Raw genomic sequence first — 17,144 nt, forward strand, 5'->3', positions numbered from 1 at the left:
GACATTCTGAATCTCAGAAATCCATACATCCGCGGTCCAAAGTATATAGTATATAAAACATAAAAAATAAAAATGTAGTTTGCAGTATATCCTAATTAAATTTAGGCAGGTTAAAAAATCTGGGGATGAAAAAATGAGTGTAAATGAAGGATATTTTGAAGGAAAATGGCTCGTATTTCAAATGAAAAATAGTAACAATTGTCTGCAGCGATGCCGTTTGCTGAGATTTCAACCCACGTCGAATTAATTATGTGCAGTGGTTTTTGACGCTTGTCCGCTCGGCTTTTAGACTTCGAGAACTTTATTCCATTGTATTTACTACCTCCAGTTGTTTCGTAGTTGTTGCGACTGATCTTACTTGTCTGACTATAACATCAGAAAAAGTCTATGAATTTTATCATGGCAATTAGCGCAGGATGCCATCTGTCTTGGAATGAGCTTTGCACCCTTACTGACAATTCAGCTTTGCTCAGTTAGATCTTAATTTTGACGTAATGTGCTATTTTTTAACCTGTCTCAGTTCAGGCTATCTGGAAGGGGCTACAAAAATCGTGCCATTTCAGGCTTTTCTTTTCCAACTGTAGGTAATTTTGCTTTTTCAGCCTCTCTTTCACATTACTGAACAATTTTTTTTTTGTTAACCAATCAAAAATTTAAGCTCTTCATAGTTTAAAATTATGTCTATCAAACTGGCTTCATTCTCTCCATAATTAAATCTGTTCTACTTTTTTATCAATGAAATGTTTATTAGAGAGAAAACACTCGATGTTTGCTTTCGAATCAGAAATTAAAAAGCAAAACTCACATTGAATAATTGAATATCACAAACTCACATTGAATAATTGAATATCACAAACTCACATTGAATAATCCGAAATAAACTGTACATTAAACAAGAAAACCAGAAAAAAAAAAAAAAAAATTCTTAAGCTGGATAAAGAACACTTATTTCAGCCGAAACATTTTTGCAGAAAGAATGGGCGATACAAAAGTGTCCCCCCGCTTTTGTGTGTGTGTGTGCGTGTAGACTGTACGTGTATGAAAAGGAATTTTTTTTAAAAAATGAGTGTGAAAAGAATTCTACGTATCTCAAGTTAGGAATGCAATTTTCCGTGTGTTGACAAACGAGCTAATGACGAGTTTGATTGCTTATCAATATTTTTACAATTCCATGAAACTGTAAAACCAAGTGCGCATTTTTTGCATCGTTGTTTATTTGATTTTATCATGTAGGTTTTGTGGTATCAAAATTTCTATCTTATCGCCTGCACGCACATCATACTGCTGTGATACTGCTCGTATTTTGAGAAGATATCTTTCCAATGTTTATATATAACATTTCCTTGCTTTATATACCTTGAGAATTTCCTAAGTGATCTAGATTGACATCCAAGACTTCGATGAATGATATTTGGTTATCGAAAATCACTCAAGAGTTGATTGAGAATCGATTAGAAATTACTAATGGAGGAGCATATCGAACCGTTCATTGCAAGATGTTTTTCATTTCGGCGTATAATCTCGATGTAAAAAAAAAAAAAAAAAAAAAAAAATGCCAGTGTAAAATCAAACAATTTAACCCGCAAACAGTTTAAATGTTTCCAAAAATCTAGACATTCTGAATCTCAGAAATCCATACATCCGCGGTCCAAAGTCTAAACGTATCTCTTATTTTGGAATGAGGCCCACCAGTGGTGAAGTGATTAGTTGGTGTATTTAATTATGGCAAAGCACACGAGGGCTATCTGCCTAAGGGAAGGAATGCCTTTCGTGGAGGACTTTCTAAGGGAAACTGGCTCGTATACACGTTACACATGGGGAAAACCACGAAAACGCCCATGCAGCCAGCCCGTTCGCGGGATTCGAACCTCGGACCGAACTAACAGTGTTCAGCGACTTTACCGCTCGGCCGCTGGTGGGCGGTGAAGTGATTAAGATCGCTAAATAGTAAGCATTCGACCCGGATTCCATTCTAGAAGAACAGGTTGGCTGCAAGGTTTTGTCGTTTTTCTCATGTGTTACTTGAATACGGTCCAGTTTGTCTTAGAAAGTCATCCCCGAAAGCATCTTTCTTCGTGTACTTATTAAAATAGCACAGCTCAGTTTGGAATGAATGATATTAATCATTGTTCACATTACAAATAGCACATTTTAAATAAGTACATCAAGCGGCCGAGCGGTAAAGTCGCTGAACACTGGTAGTTCGGTCCGAGGTTCGAATCCCGCGAACGGGCTGGCTGCATGGGTGTTTTCGTGGTTTTCCCCATGTGTAACGTGTATACGAGCCAGTTTCCCTTAGAAAGTCCTCCACGAAGGCATCCCTCCCCTTAGGCAGATAGCCCTCGAGGCTTTGCCATAATCTCACACACGCACACACAAATAAGTACATCACATATAACATTATGTATATTCACTACAAAATTTTATTAAAATAACACAGCTCCGTTTGGAATGAGTGATATTAATCATTGTTCACATTGCAATCACACATTCTAAGTAAGTACATCACAAATAACATTATGTATATTCACTACAAAATTTTGTTTTGCAGTAAAATATGTTTTACTTGGATTTGTTTCTTCAAGCTACAGTTTTAATTCAATTAATTTCTCGTCTGTCGATAGTTTCGGTTTTCCATTAGTAAATTGGTATCGTTCCCAGTATCATCAGAATTGTTCTTGATGTTCCTCGTAAAATTTGAAAGGGATTTATTTCGGAAGCTATATTCCTAATAATAACTTGTACTGCATTTTTTCGTACTATTTATTCTCCAATTTTTCCTTTATGTTGATTTAACCAGTTATTATGTTTGAGATCCTTACTGTCTCTTCTCCTTTCCGTTTCTCTATCAGAATGCAAATTAATTTAAGGTAGTTAAGCCGAGGTTATTAGATTGTAAGACAAAACGTATTTCTTACTTCTCGAGGCCACGTTACTAGGCTTATGTTAGCTCGGATAAAATTGCATTCTTCCGCTTCGCATTACAGTTGCCAACATTTAAATTGCTACGCCAGTGAGAAGTTTGAGCCAACTTCACGTTAAAGTATTTGTATAGCCTTTACCTTCTAGTCTTAGTTTTAATTTGAAATTCCAGATTACTGGTACTTCAATTCACATCGCTACAAGTTGTTGGCTGCTTATATGAGCTCGGGAAGTGACATTTATCTTCAAGTTCCGATTTAATAAAAAGGTTATTTTTTAATCTTTTTAAGACTCTGAAGTTCTTTTCACACATAACAAAAATTCATTCCAAGTCTGTTGCGGTCTGATACCAGTTTAGTCTACCAAAACAATTTAAACTCTGTATTGGCTGCCGAATATTGTTCGACAGCCAATATAGAGTTTAACTTGTATGTAACTAATGGACTATGGCTCAACACAGCGCAACATTCTTTCTGCCTCCACTAGCATCACAGGGTTCACTAGCACCAGTAAGTACCCTGGAAGGACTTGGATTCATCGTCAATACGATGCGCGCATCAATGAAACTGGCAGTTACCTTCGATGGTAAAGTTCCGTAATGAACTTTCTGGAATAATTGGATACTTATTTTTTGCTTTACCCAATTAGGCCCCCTCGGGAGTCGACTCCCAGGGAGTCATAGAGAACTCTGCGAGGCTACTGGCTAGGATCTGGGTACTTACGTATTAACGCAACCAGGCCAAAATTCGCATAAATCGCCAAATTTGGCGACCCTACTTACGGCAACCCTACGTGTTATACGTAGTTTCATTTATTGTTGGTGTAAAGAGTTAACCTCAATTAAATTTTGTGCAGAAGAGATGGGAATTGCTGACAAAACTGTTATAGATTGGAATATAATTACATGCGGGAGATATGTGCCCTTGAAATGTATGAAAAAGAAAAAAAGCAAATAGGCGGCGAAGGACTTATTGTGAAAATAGACGAAAGTTTATTTGTAAAAAGAAAAAATAACACTGGGCGTGTACTACCACAGCAATGGGTTTTCGGCGGAATTTGCCAAGAAAAGAAAGAGACTTTTTTGGTAACTGTACCTAACAGAAGCGCCGTTACCCTCATGGAAAAAATTTGCGAAAATATCAAGGAAGGAAGCATTATTTATTCGGATTGCTGGAAAGGATACAATACAAGTGAGTTCGAAAATGCTGGAGTTCTGCATGGAATTGTTAATCACAAATATAACTTTGTGGATCCCAACACGGGCGTTCACACGCAACATGTAGAGCGCATGTGGGGCTCAGCCAAATGGCGCAACAAAATAGTCAACAATCAGTGTTGCAAAAGTGTTGCGTCCCGCTCGCCAAAGTTCGAAGACAGGGGTTGAACTCTTGTGCCCTATTCCCATCTCAGTGATTATTCCATGGAGGTAGGAAGTAAGAAGGAGTCGCCCTAAACAAGTTTCTCCGTACCCTACTCTGAAGCACCGGCGATCCCTACGTGGTGACCAAAACATTGGGTCATTTACCATTGAGTTCTATGGGATTTGACGCGTTCGGGTGTAAATATTTTGTAATTACGTCGCAAATATACATATAAATGTATATATTTTCTTTTTCTACAACACTTCAGAGTCCTAAGTATGTGAAAACAACATATTTTTAAACAACATTTCATTCTGAACGGAATTAAATGCTATACATTTCACAGGACAGTTTTCTCAGAATGGTTTAATTTGAATGAAATATTTTCACAAGTTTTCGTTAATTACATTAGAAAAAAAAATTAAGGTAATTCGATTTTATTCGGTTAAGGTACAAAAATTAAGATCAAAGTTTATTGTATTATTAATATTAAAATTATGCATTATTTCTTTTCTATTTATAGAGCTTCTTCCTAAAATACTTTCTTAAATATGACATGATTTTTTGGCTTCTTTTAAATCGAAAAATGTAAGTTTATTTATAATTAATGCTCTATTCGGTTCATTTTAAATTAGAGAATTATTAGGAATTAGCGAAATACTTTAAATAAGTATTTCGCTAATTCCTAATAATTAAATAGGTATTAAATAGTATTTGACTTTCTCTGAACATTTCTGAAAGGGAATAAAATAAGTTTTTTTTTTTTTTTATTATTATTATTTAAAACTTGTAACTGAGTTATTATAAAATGTAAAAGGAATAATTCTTTTAATTATACTTATCAGATTTTTTTTTTTTTCTACCTTTCATTTCAACAATACATATTCCAAAACTCTTTATTACGTTCTTAAGTGCGCATCTCATAGCATTTGCTTTACAATACCTTTTAAGAGATTGCTTTCCAATACGAACAATTCTTGCTTATATAGCTTTATAACGTATTTGTCAACAGGATTTCAATTTATGTTTACAATTCAATATTAAGGTTATTATATATTTAGATAACATTTATAATCATTACAAATTAGATACATTTAATCATTAGATTTCTTCACAGTACTTTCACAGTTGTTTATAAGTGAATAAATTCTTCATTTCAAATACATTTATAAATAATTTAATGAATATTTAAGTATTTTGTCAAAGGCAGATACATGCTTTTTGCAAGCACATGCATAAATACCCATACATATTTCCTATTTATCATTTCCGGCATGTGCAAATTTTTAATTTCTGTGCATTCACTATATTTTTCGTGTAAAGTAATTTACATTAATTTAGCATACACCCGAAAGTTTTACATAAAAAATATATATGAATATAATTTGAATGAAAATTATAAGTATTATTTTTAATACCCACTCAAAGGTCAGTTTTTCTTCAAAATTCCTCCACGATGGCATCTCTCTCTTTAGGCAGATAGCCCTTGCATGCGTTACTCTATTTAATAAAAACTTAATCTGACCTATGTGCCTAATTACAAATATTTTAACATACATAATTTTATATTTATATTTAGCCATCAAGTTTCAAACTTTTCAAATCTTCTAGAAAATAAATTTTGGCAGATCTCTTTTAGCAATTTTCTTAAAATCTATATTTTTGTAGTGCAACAGCTTAGAATTTTATAAAACAAATTCATAATCAAAATCGCTGTTGTTAGTTATCGAAAAATAACCAAGATGTGATTTTTGCGTAAATGTCACTAAACTATACAAATTGCTATTATCCATCACACTATGAATGTTTCTTTCATGCGAGAGTGTCCCTTTTTCGATTTCTATGGAAGTGTCGTGTGTCGAAATACTATCAGAATCTTGTCAAGCGAGCTTCTGAATGTAAACAAATAACACCCCGTCTGGTGACCCAAGCTTCAAAGCAGTGCTTCACTTCTAGCGCGGAATGGCCCCTCCTCCCTTTCCTACCTCCATGGATTATTCCAAGGGGAGGAAGACTCTTAGTGCCGCATGGAGGTAATACTTCCTACCTCCATGTAGTGCCGTAGGGGGAAAGAGGAATGCCAATATTGCTAGACTTACCCAATTGGGGAAGTACAAAAGGTCACCATAGCAACCGCCACACTGCAAGTACAGGCACTGAGATCATACCAAAGGAATCGGTAAACGTTTGTTCGTTGAACCAGGGAATGTGAGTTATAAATTCGAAATATTTAAAGCCGCCCGAGTAAAAGCATTTCCCGTGTGGAATGATAGGGCGAAATTGGAGGCAGAATTGTTTAGTAGATACCAGATTAAGATCAAAGAAATGACGGTGTTTATATTGAGAAAAATGAAGTCAACAAATTTGTTGTATCGGAAAAAGTCCGATGCAGGGGTTATACAAATTATAATGCCTGGATCACAGGTTCTCAACCGGTGGTACGCGTACCACTGATGGTACGCGAAAGAAAAACAGGTGGTACTCAAAGAAGCAAAGTATTTTTAAGTATTAAATTCAAAAATTAAAACCCCCAACATCTTGATTGAGTGTTTTCTCTAACACTCGTAAATTTATGGAATCTGAATTTTGTTCAAGAGTTGTTAGTGGTAGTTGTAGTGGTGGTACTAAAGGTTTTTAATTTTTGTTTAGATCCTACGCGTTAGTCAAAAGGTTGAGAACTGCTGGCCTAGATTGTTACGGAAAATTCAGGACATTTTTGAATTAAGAAACCACGACAAATCACAAAAGAAGCAGCAGCAAGAAGATGGCAAGAAATCAAACTAATAAGAGTCCTGAAAATTACAAAGGGTACACCCAACCATGAAGGAGAAAAATCTCTCTCAGATTCACTTAAATACGGTGGTGATAAAAAAAACTTGGCCCTAACAGTTTCTTTTAAACAGTGTAACAGGGGACGCATTGTTGGTTACTGGGGTACAAAGTAGTTACTTTGCAAAAAAAATTGTTTCGAAACAACTTTAAGCGATACCGAGTGTTTAGTGTGGAAGCAAAAAAAGTTATTGCCGCCTATGCCAAACATTGAGCATATATTAGAAAATCACATTAAATGTGCAAGTGAAAATGAGAGTCAGAAGGTAGATTTCTTTTTGGGTCTGTTCAAAAACTTGAAGACACCTGTAATTTTGGGAATGGATTTTTTTAAAGCGGTGGGGGCGAAAATAAATTTTCAGAAGAATTCGATATCTTGGACTTGGTATCCGGACATAATCCCGACAGCCGAAATACCGACAAGCCAGAATCCCGACAGACGGAATCCCGAGAATCCAAAATCCCGACAGGGTCGAAATCCCGACAAACCAAAATCCCGGCAGGGTCGAAATCCCGACAAGCCAAAATCCCAACAGGGTCGAAATCCCGATTGTCCAATATCCCGGCAGGGTCAAAATACCGACACGGGCGAAATCCCAATAAGGCCTAATGACCCCTTAACATACTTCCACAGCTGCAACTAGTATATGCTTTGATGACTAGCAAATCTGAAGAAAATTACAAAAGATTATTCCATTATTTAATTGATTTTGCTGAAGAAAATAATATTGAACTGAGGCCATCTAGAATCATTAGTGATCTAGAAAAGGCAGCTATAAATGCTCCGCGCGCTCAAAATGCTGTCGAGGATTGTCACAGAAGATGGGAGACCTTAATTGGACGGACCATGTTGGCGTTTCTAACATCATAGAAGGATTTCAAAAAGAACAGGAGCATGTGGAATACCAAGTTGAATGCATTCTTCGCGGAGAACAACAACCAAAACGCAGGAAGGTAGATGATGACAGAGCAAGGAGAATTATGACTGTTGTGGACGATCGTGATAATCGACCGTGATGGAATATCTTCGTGCTATCGCACACAATGTGTCACTGTAAATATGTCGTTTGCATGTGTAAGTGATGTTTTCTTTTTCTTAATAAAAAGAATTTTATAAATCTTCATTTCAAATTTTAACGGTCATTTCAATTTGTTAAAAATTATTTTAAGTAATGACATAATTTTTATGATTTTTTGATTTAAACTTTTAATTAGTAATATGTAATAGTTAGTTAAAAATTGTATTTTATTAAGCTAAATTGAGTGTTTGTATTTAGATATTAACTTGTCGGGATTTTGGACAGTCGGGATTTCGACCCTGTCGGGATTCTGGACACTCGGGATTCTGACCCTGTCGGGATTCTGGCTTGTCGGGATTTTGACCCTGTCGGGATTTCGACCGTGTCGGGACTTTGGGTTGTCGGGATTTCGGCCCTGTCGGGGTTTTGGACAGGATTCTGGCTTGTCGGGATCTCGGCTGTCGGGATTATGACCCAGACCCCTTGGACTTGGATTTGCAGAGCATAAAGCCTAAGAAAAGATGAAGCTAGAGTAGTTGGTAAGAAACTTTGACTTATTTGATTTGAAACTTACTTAATGAAGTGCCAGAGCTTAGCGCAAATCGTAAACCACAGCATAGAGATAGGAAATACCTTCCCCCCCCTCGTCGAGCAAAGCCTTACCGCTATGATAATGTTAAAGAAAAAATAAATTGAACAACACATCCAACAAATGTTAAATGAGAAATTTTAAATTCCCCATATGTCGTAAAATGCTCATACGCTAGCCCAGTAGTACTACGCAGAATGAAGAATAATCTTACACCGATGGACTATTAAGCATGGCGTTTTGCAATTGATTATCGAAAATTAAATGGAATATCTAAATACCCAGCTTACCCATTGCCAATAACTGAAGAAATAATTCAAGAGATTAAATCAACAAAGTACGTTACCTCTGGATATTTTTAAATATGTGTAAAACTAAAGGATATGCCAAAACCTGCATTTATTACGAAGTAGTTTGTGCGTTCCTTGAGAATGCCGTTTGGCCACTTATATTATATATATTTGGCAATAAATATATATAATATATTTTTATCACTTATCATATATATATTTGGCCACTTTTCAGAGGGCGATGGACATTATATTACTTCGGAAATTCTACATTTATTTACCTGGATGATACCAGATTTGTTTACCTAGATGATATATAAACGAACATATGCAGGATTAGCAGGCAGTATTTTTGCTTTTAAAAGAAGCGGGATAAAAATAAAAGCATCTAAATGCAGATTTGAAGGCAAAGAACTTCGTTACTTGGGCTATATTTCAGAAAGGAATCGAAACCGAACATTCAAAAATAGCTGCAATGAAAAGTTACTCTCCAACAAACCCGACAAAGAAGTTGGTCTCATTTTTGGGCTTTTGCTCCTATTACAGGATTTTCATCAAGCATTTCGCAGAGATAGCAGAACCGCTATTAAAATTAAAGAATGCCAGATTTATATGGTCGGCTGAAGCAAACATAGCTTTCGAAAACGGCTTAACATCGCATAAATACAAGCTCCAGTTTTGAAACTTCCCAAAGGCGATGGGAACCTAGAAATTTCTGCAGATAGATTACGCTTGTTGACGCCGTGTTTATGGAAGACGGACAGCTTATTTCATCAAGACACTTAATCCAACGCCGAAAGACAGGAAAAGGAACTATACGGGGACAGAAATAGAAAGCACCTGTTAAAAATTATTCAGAACATACCGCTGTGGGTTGTTTGCGTTCCAGGAAGAATTTTCCCCAAGACTTATAAGATGGTCCCTTAAATAGCAAGAATATAACTTGATAATTAAGCATACTTCCCGGGAAAGGCAATGCTGTCGGCGATACGTATCTAGAATTAAATTAGATGAAGAAATTAACTTAAGTGTAGTATGTTAATGTTTTAGATTTTAGCGAAACTATTGTTTGAGTTTGAAAGAGACCCTGAATTTTAAATGATATTTATATGTGATCATTTTGAGGATAAGCACAGGAATGACGAAGCTTGGCATCAGAGTCGGGGCGTTGTTTGGCTGGGTGGAATGATGACACAGAAGGATTTTGCTTTTAATTGCACATCTTTATTCAGTTCAAATGACAGATCATTTTTCTTTCAAATAAAATTCTCCAAATTACATATTAAATAGTGTTTAAAACTAAATAAACTGAAACCTGGCCTTTTGACGTCATAATTATTCTAACCCTATAAGGGAAGGAAGTTGGACAAAACAACGCAGTCTTGTAGCAGCGATAATAGGAAGCAGTCTGACTAAAAAATGGCGCGTACTCGGTATTTATACCATAGGTTACATAACATTCCAGAATGTTCTCGAAAGAAAGATCCTGAAATTGCGGGAAAATTAATTAGAGGTTGCCTGTTCGTGTAGAGCAAAGCCATAAAAAGCCACAAAAAGAGTTTGTGAAGCTGGTTTATTTTCCATAGCTACAAAAATTTGCTAGTCGGCACGTCAAATTCTGTAACATCTCCTAGTTAATTAACATTATTAATTGTAACACGACCGTTATTAATTATAACACGACATATCTAATATCTGTATCCATGTTCCCTGACTTTTCTAACAGTGCAGAGTTAATTGCTGTTGTAAACCGTTCTCCGAAATCCGCTGAATGTTATACGGTTCTAATTCTTTTTCTTAGATTAAATATGCGATTTCTTGGTGTTAACTCGGAATGTGGTCCAGACTTCAGTGCATTCCCAACGGTTCCACGCAATTTCCACCGTTTCATAACATGAAAAAAAAAAAAAAAAAAAAAAAAAAAAAAACTGATGTGTACACCACATGACTTCCTTGTACGGAATATTAAATTATACGCATTTTTTCTTGCATTTCATTTAAACTTATTAGATTGAATTAAACCTACTTCGCCGACAGCGCGTAAACCAAAATAGAATAAATGCGTTCTTTAAAATTCACTTTGTTTACCATAGCGACACTCTGGCGCTAGGTTTACTTAACAGTATTATATTTCATTCATATTATAACTCAGAATGCACAAAATGTATATCATTTAGAGAATTATCTAATCGTTGCAACATGTTCTATTCAAATACTATAATAAAGCCAAAACTATGTATAAAAGAAATTAAGCAAATAAAACAAAAAAGAAACAGTTTTTCACAGACGGTTGAGTATTTCTCATTTAATTAATTCAGTTCTTTCTTCGCGAGAAGGCAAAAATACATAAAAACTCAAAATATCTGTATTAAAAATTACGAAATAAATTTCAAACGATTATTTCCTGGAAAAAATTCCAGAAAGAATTAAGCATGATTTAATTGGCAATAATAAATGAATGCGTTATCTTTGTTGTTGCGAAGCTAAGTTTCTCTGGATTGGCAACAAATCCACTAGTCTCCTGTTTCAAATGTAAACATCAATGGCCGACATTAAAAACAGGCTTAGTGGCAATTAAACAACTTTAAAATTGCTGATAATTCTAAAAATATTGCAAACAGATTTACTAAAGGCATTAAATCCTTAACCGGAAGATAAGAACAATATAATTCAATCATTTTTAAAGAAAAAAATGTACAATTCACAAACATATAAGAGTAAAGAAACTGAGATCACTGAGCCGGGTAATAGAGTGGATATATATATAAATATATTTATATACGTTTGGTGCGGCCGATTGCAACCAAAATACGAGGTGCACATCTACATGTTATAGCAGTCCTATATACAAAATTTCAACGTTCTGAGGCTACTCGTTTTTGAGTTATGCGAGATACGTACGTACGTACATACGTTCGTACAGACGCCACGAAAAATTCTCTTCAGAATTAATTTTAAAGCAGTTTTATAATTTTTTTGAAGGAAAAGAGTATTTTATTCTGTCCTTACGTACAGATATGACGCAAAAACATCGTTGAATTGCATTCGATAGCGGTCAAAATGGATATTTTCGTTGAAATATGCTGCCTGAAGCTTTTCGCGATTACAATACTTCCTTTTTACTTCGTACAAGGAAGTAAAAAGGCAGACTTAATATGAAGGTTTATTAAGGTGTTTCGAATACTTTTACCATCTAGAATGATTAATTATTAAATCTGTTGCAGAACTGGTGATTAATTTGTAATGTCTTTTCATGTTCACTTTAGAAATGAAAATATTAATATGCTTAACGAGTTCTGCTAAACGAGTAATAATTTCCAAATGCAGACGGTAATTCTTGGGACGTATTTTCATTTAAAACAAAAAAAATTAAGGCATGAAACATCATCTGCCAAAATGTCCCAACAGAACTTTCAAGTGCCCGAGTTATTATATAAGTTATTGATGAATACTTTTGCAATAAATTATTTTATTTGCAACGAATATTTTGATGTTATTTATTTTGTAACATGCGAGTCTTAAAATAGAGAAAAAAATTATGTATTAGGAAAAATTTAGATTCCCTGTTTTAATATTTAGTACAAGATTAATAAATAATAAGCAAATAATTTTTTAAAAAGTAATAATAAATAAATAAATTTCAAGTAAAGTAAATAAATTTCAAATATACTAGTTTTCGAAGACAAATGAGAGTCTCCGTACAAGATTTTATACTCCATATCTTTAGCTTCTATAGGCCTAATTCTTAGAGTAATAGACGTATCGTAACTGTTAAAACTGTTTGATTCTTTTAATTCTATGAGTTTTATATGGTTCAGGAAAGAAATACGAAATAAACTTAGCTTTTAACATTGAAATTCATTTTGAGTCGCCTTTTCAGGTTGTTCAAGGCAAATATTTAGCAGCAGTAGATATTATGTTTGTTTAAAAAAAAAGGAGCGAAATATCTGCTGCTTTCCTTTACATTTAAATTTTTTAAAAGCACTTTATTAGTATAAATTTGTTTGAAATATTCAGCAACTATGTAACTGCATAGAAACGTAAGCTGAGGTAACGTAAGTCAAGTATTAGCCATATAATGAAAATTAAAGCTAGTAGTTTTCATACAAGGTTTTTTTGGTTTTATTTGATTACGGCACAACACGCGAGAGCTACCTGCCTAAGGGAAGATGTGCCTTCGTGGAGGACTTTCTAAGGGAAATTGGCTCGTATCCACGTTACACATGAGGAAAACCATCTAAACGCTCATGTAGCCAGCCCATTCGCCTGGAAACGAACCACTAGTGCTTAGCGACTTTACCACTCACCGATGGTGGACTTTCTTGCAAAACACGGAATGCAAAAGTTTAAAATATTTGCTGATATAAATATAACGGAAATAATTTCATATCACTCCCCAGCCCCAAGAACAGTGCCTTTGATAGAGATAAATTCTTCACGATTAAAAGGGATTTAAAAAAAAATATTTAAATGCAAAGATACATCAAAGCAGATTGCATAGTCCATCATTACTTTGGCCACAAAATTACACTTTTCAAAATTCAGATTTGGAAGATTCAGCGGTCAAATTTGTGATAGAGAAAAGATAAACGTTCGTTTTACTATATGATGTTGATATGCACAAATGCATAATATTTTACTTTTTTTTTAAGCCTGAGTTGTATAAGTATTAAACATTTTTATTAATTTTTATAGTTTATGCATAATAAATAAATAATTTTTATTTTACATTCATCAAGAGACGTATATTTCTATCGTTATTTTCATATTTCAGTGTTTTGTTCTTGTTTATAATATATCTTATATTCATTGCATTATTCTATAGACGGCGGAGTATCCTGAAGATACTTGAAGGCGTACGTATCGTTACAACAGTTAGTTCTTTATTTTATCAAAATCCAAAAGTAAGTCTGCAATGATTTATCTAGAAAATTAATAAAATTTCAGTTAGAAAGAAAATTAATAAAATTTCAGTAAATCTAGAAAATCAAATAATAAATAATATATAATGATAAACAGTAACAAAATTTCTAATGTAATCAATAAATCAAAGCAAAACTATTTTTCCGTCCTTTAAATTAGGGAAAACTAGTTTTTATAGAAAAGTTTTTCTTTAATGGTCATGTATTTAATAGCTACAAAATACACATTTTAATCAGCGGTATAGCAACAATATTATAACAGTTGTCAAAATTTTCTATGTTTGCAATACCGTATCATTTTGAGCTTAGTAAAATGTTCAGCATAGTATTTACTGAACATTTTATTCTACGTTAGATGGCGCCAGCATCTTCTAGCTCGATTTTGTAATGAGGAAATGCATTGGTGTTTAACTATTTTGCAGTTATAAAAATTTAAACTCTGATTATTATAATTGAAAACGAAATCAGTAAGTCATAGATATTAAAGCTAATGCCTTTTTATCTTATTCTAAAGAACCTTCTGTGGTTTCATAATACGATACATTGATGACGTTCTCTGACGCAGATTTCCAAGTAAAGCTTTACAAGGGAATGAAAACACTTTTTTATGTGCTTTCTTCTTACTAAAAGTTAAAAGGAAAACAAAACAGTGCGGAAATAAAAAATCCTATTCTTAATTATGCCTGTAAAAAATTTACTTCCTCGGATACCTACCGCAGTGATATTAATTTCCTTGCCACTTTTTTACTTATTTCAAACTATATCTAGCGTTTTGAATAAGCAAATGAAAACGCAAAATATATATTTAGCGTTTAGAATAAGCAAATGAAAACACCAAAATATATATCTAGCGTTTAGAATAAGCAAATGAAAACACAAAAAACAGGACATTTATTTAGGAAAGGGAAAAGTGCGATGAACTATAATGTTAAAGAATTGTGAATAATAATTATCTTAATTAAACTCTTAATGGCTTAACAATATAAAAATTTTTAACAAAGGCCACAGGAGCTAAAAAGGCGCCGTTGTGTGAAAATATTAGTTGTCAGTGGAAATTACCTGCCATAAATTCACTGGTTGTTAAATAAATATGCATGAATAAGCCATAAAGCGAATGAGATTATTTTACACGCTTTCATTTAATGTTTATTACGCACACATAAAATGGGAATTCAATTTATGGAAATTTTAAATACGTATAAATATGTATGTAATAAATTTTTTGCAAACTTTCAGTTGAAAGAAAATAACTTAACTTGTATTTGAGGCACTACATTCTTTAGAACCGAACTGACGTCGCCACCATAGCTCAGTGGTTAGAGCACTGGTCTCGTAAACCAGGGGTCGTGAGTTCGAACCTCACTGGTGGCTAGTATACGTTAGTGAATTTTTATTGATTCATAGCGTTTTTAACGCATAGTATTCGTTGATCAAAGTTGTTTAAGTTTGATTATATATGTAGTATTATTAGCATTTTACGCATAGAAACAAATACGTTAGTTTCATCCGAGTCGTAGATTTTGGGCCGTAATTGTACAGAGTTGTTATAATATTTTGGAGATCTTCATTAATGCATTTTCTGCGTCGTAATTCTACAGAGTTGTCATAATATTTTGGAGATCTTCATTAATGCATTTTCTGCGTCGTAATTCTACAGAGTTGTTATAATATTTTGGAGATCTCCATTAATGTATTTTCTTAAGACTTTCCTTTTATATTCTCATTGTCAATATATTTTTCTATGAATGTTTTACATATATTATTTTGAATATACGATTATTTAAAGTGCCGAGATGAAGTTGACCGCCTCATCAAGAGCAAGGAGATAATTTTTCTGCGCCCACGTACCTGCCTATGCGTCATGCAGGGGTTGCTAGATTTTGGCGATGTTTTTAATAAGCTGCATAGCTCATGGCATTCATCGCTTTTGCACCCATCGGTACAGATATCATTGCAGTAGCCCAATGGTATTTGTGAGCGTAATCATCGAAAAATAAATGTTTTTCTGTTAATTAAAATTTTAAAAAGTCCAATTAGTTAGTATTTTTAAAACACATATAGATAGCGCCGCTGCTATAAAGTACCAAAATTTGTCCCGATAGCGCCCTGACAACCTGCGACATCTATTTTCGGATTTGCATCGATTATTCAGATTGAACCAGGAATCTTACATCAGTGCTTAAATTGCGCCGGAGCCCGGCTCCAGTGCTTATCAATTTTCAAGATAAATTACAATTTTAGCCGGAGCGCACCGGACCCTAAATAAGATGAGCTCCGGTACTTCTTTTTTATAAAATGAACCACAATTTAAAGGGAAAAAATTAGAATTCCTAACGTTTTAGTTTAACAATAAACAGACTTTGCAATACTCTATTTCCCTAGAAATACGAACTCATGAGAACACGAGACGTTCAAGTAAAGTCCCCTCACTCACATGCGGAAACCTTTCCCTTTAAGAAGGGCAATAAATTTGGGGGAGTTTGTTTAGGAACGCGTAAATTTTTCGCCATGCCATCGTATCTAGTGTATTGTTATCGATGCTTACAATTAGTTATCCTCGCAGAAAGGAAAATTTGTGTTCTCAAATATGCGTTAAGTGACAGCGAGTACAATAAGAGTGGAAATGCTGAGATAAACTGCTCCACGTCCTATACATCGCCTTCCCGCAGTAGCCGCTAATGGGGGGGAAGCGTAAACAGCAACTTTACATTCATCCTTAGGAGTCAGATTCAGGACTCATTTTACCCCTGACATACATCTGCTTGATGGCTATAATTATATCAGCAGAGAGCCGCGGTCAAAGAGAATGCTCTCTCTGACCAAAATTCCCCTCCCTTTTTATTTCCACCCACTCATACCCTCATTCTGTTTCGCCCTGGAATTTTAATCAGCTATACTTTAAGTATATTTAATTTTTGTGATGATAAAAGAACTTCCCTCCTTACTATCAGAACTTAAATTGGGCCGGAGCCCACCGGATTTCGGCTCCGGTGCTTCTTAGTTTTTGTAATAAATCATAATTCTAGCCGGAACGCACTGGAGCCCTGACTAAGAAGGCTGTGACACTTCTTTTATATAATTGAATAACAATGTCAGTAAAAATTTTATCTCAAACATTTTATTTTACCAATAAAATTATATTAAAAATCGCTGATTAAATTTCAGTTTATCTCTTTACATTTTATTTAATTTTAATTACTTCAATCTTTAAT

The 17,144-nt window shown here is 34.2% G+C and overlaps 1 non-coding gene across 1 annotated transcript; it reads left to right on the top strand.

The window, feature by feature from the left end:
• The first annotated feature begins 15,230 nt into the window (after positions 1-15,230).
• TRNAT-CGU (transfer RNA threonine (anticodon CGU)) lies at positions 15,231-15,303 on the top strand. The gene has a single exon. It is a non-coding gene; the product is annotated as a tRNA-Thr (tRNA).
• Positions 15,304-17,144: the final 1,841 nt, after the last annotated feature.

Source organism: Stegodyphus dumicola, chromosome 4 (assembly GCF_044657685.1).
Source record: "Stegodyphus dumicola isolate Sdum_Otavi_A_Nest chromosome 4, ASM4465768v1".
Taxonomy (NCBI): domain Eukaryota; kingdom Metazoa; phylum Arthropoda; class Arachnida; order Araneae; family Eresidae; genus Stegodyphus; species Stegodyphus dumicola.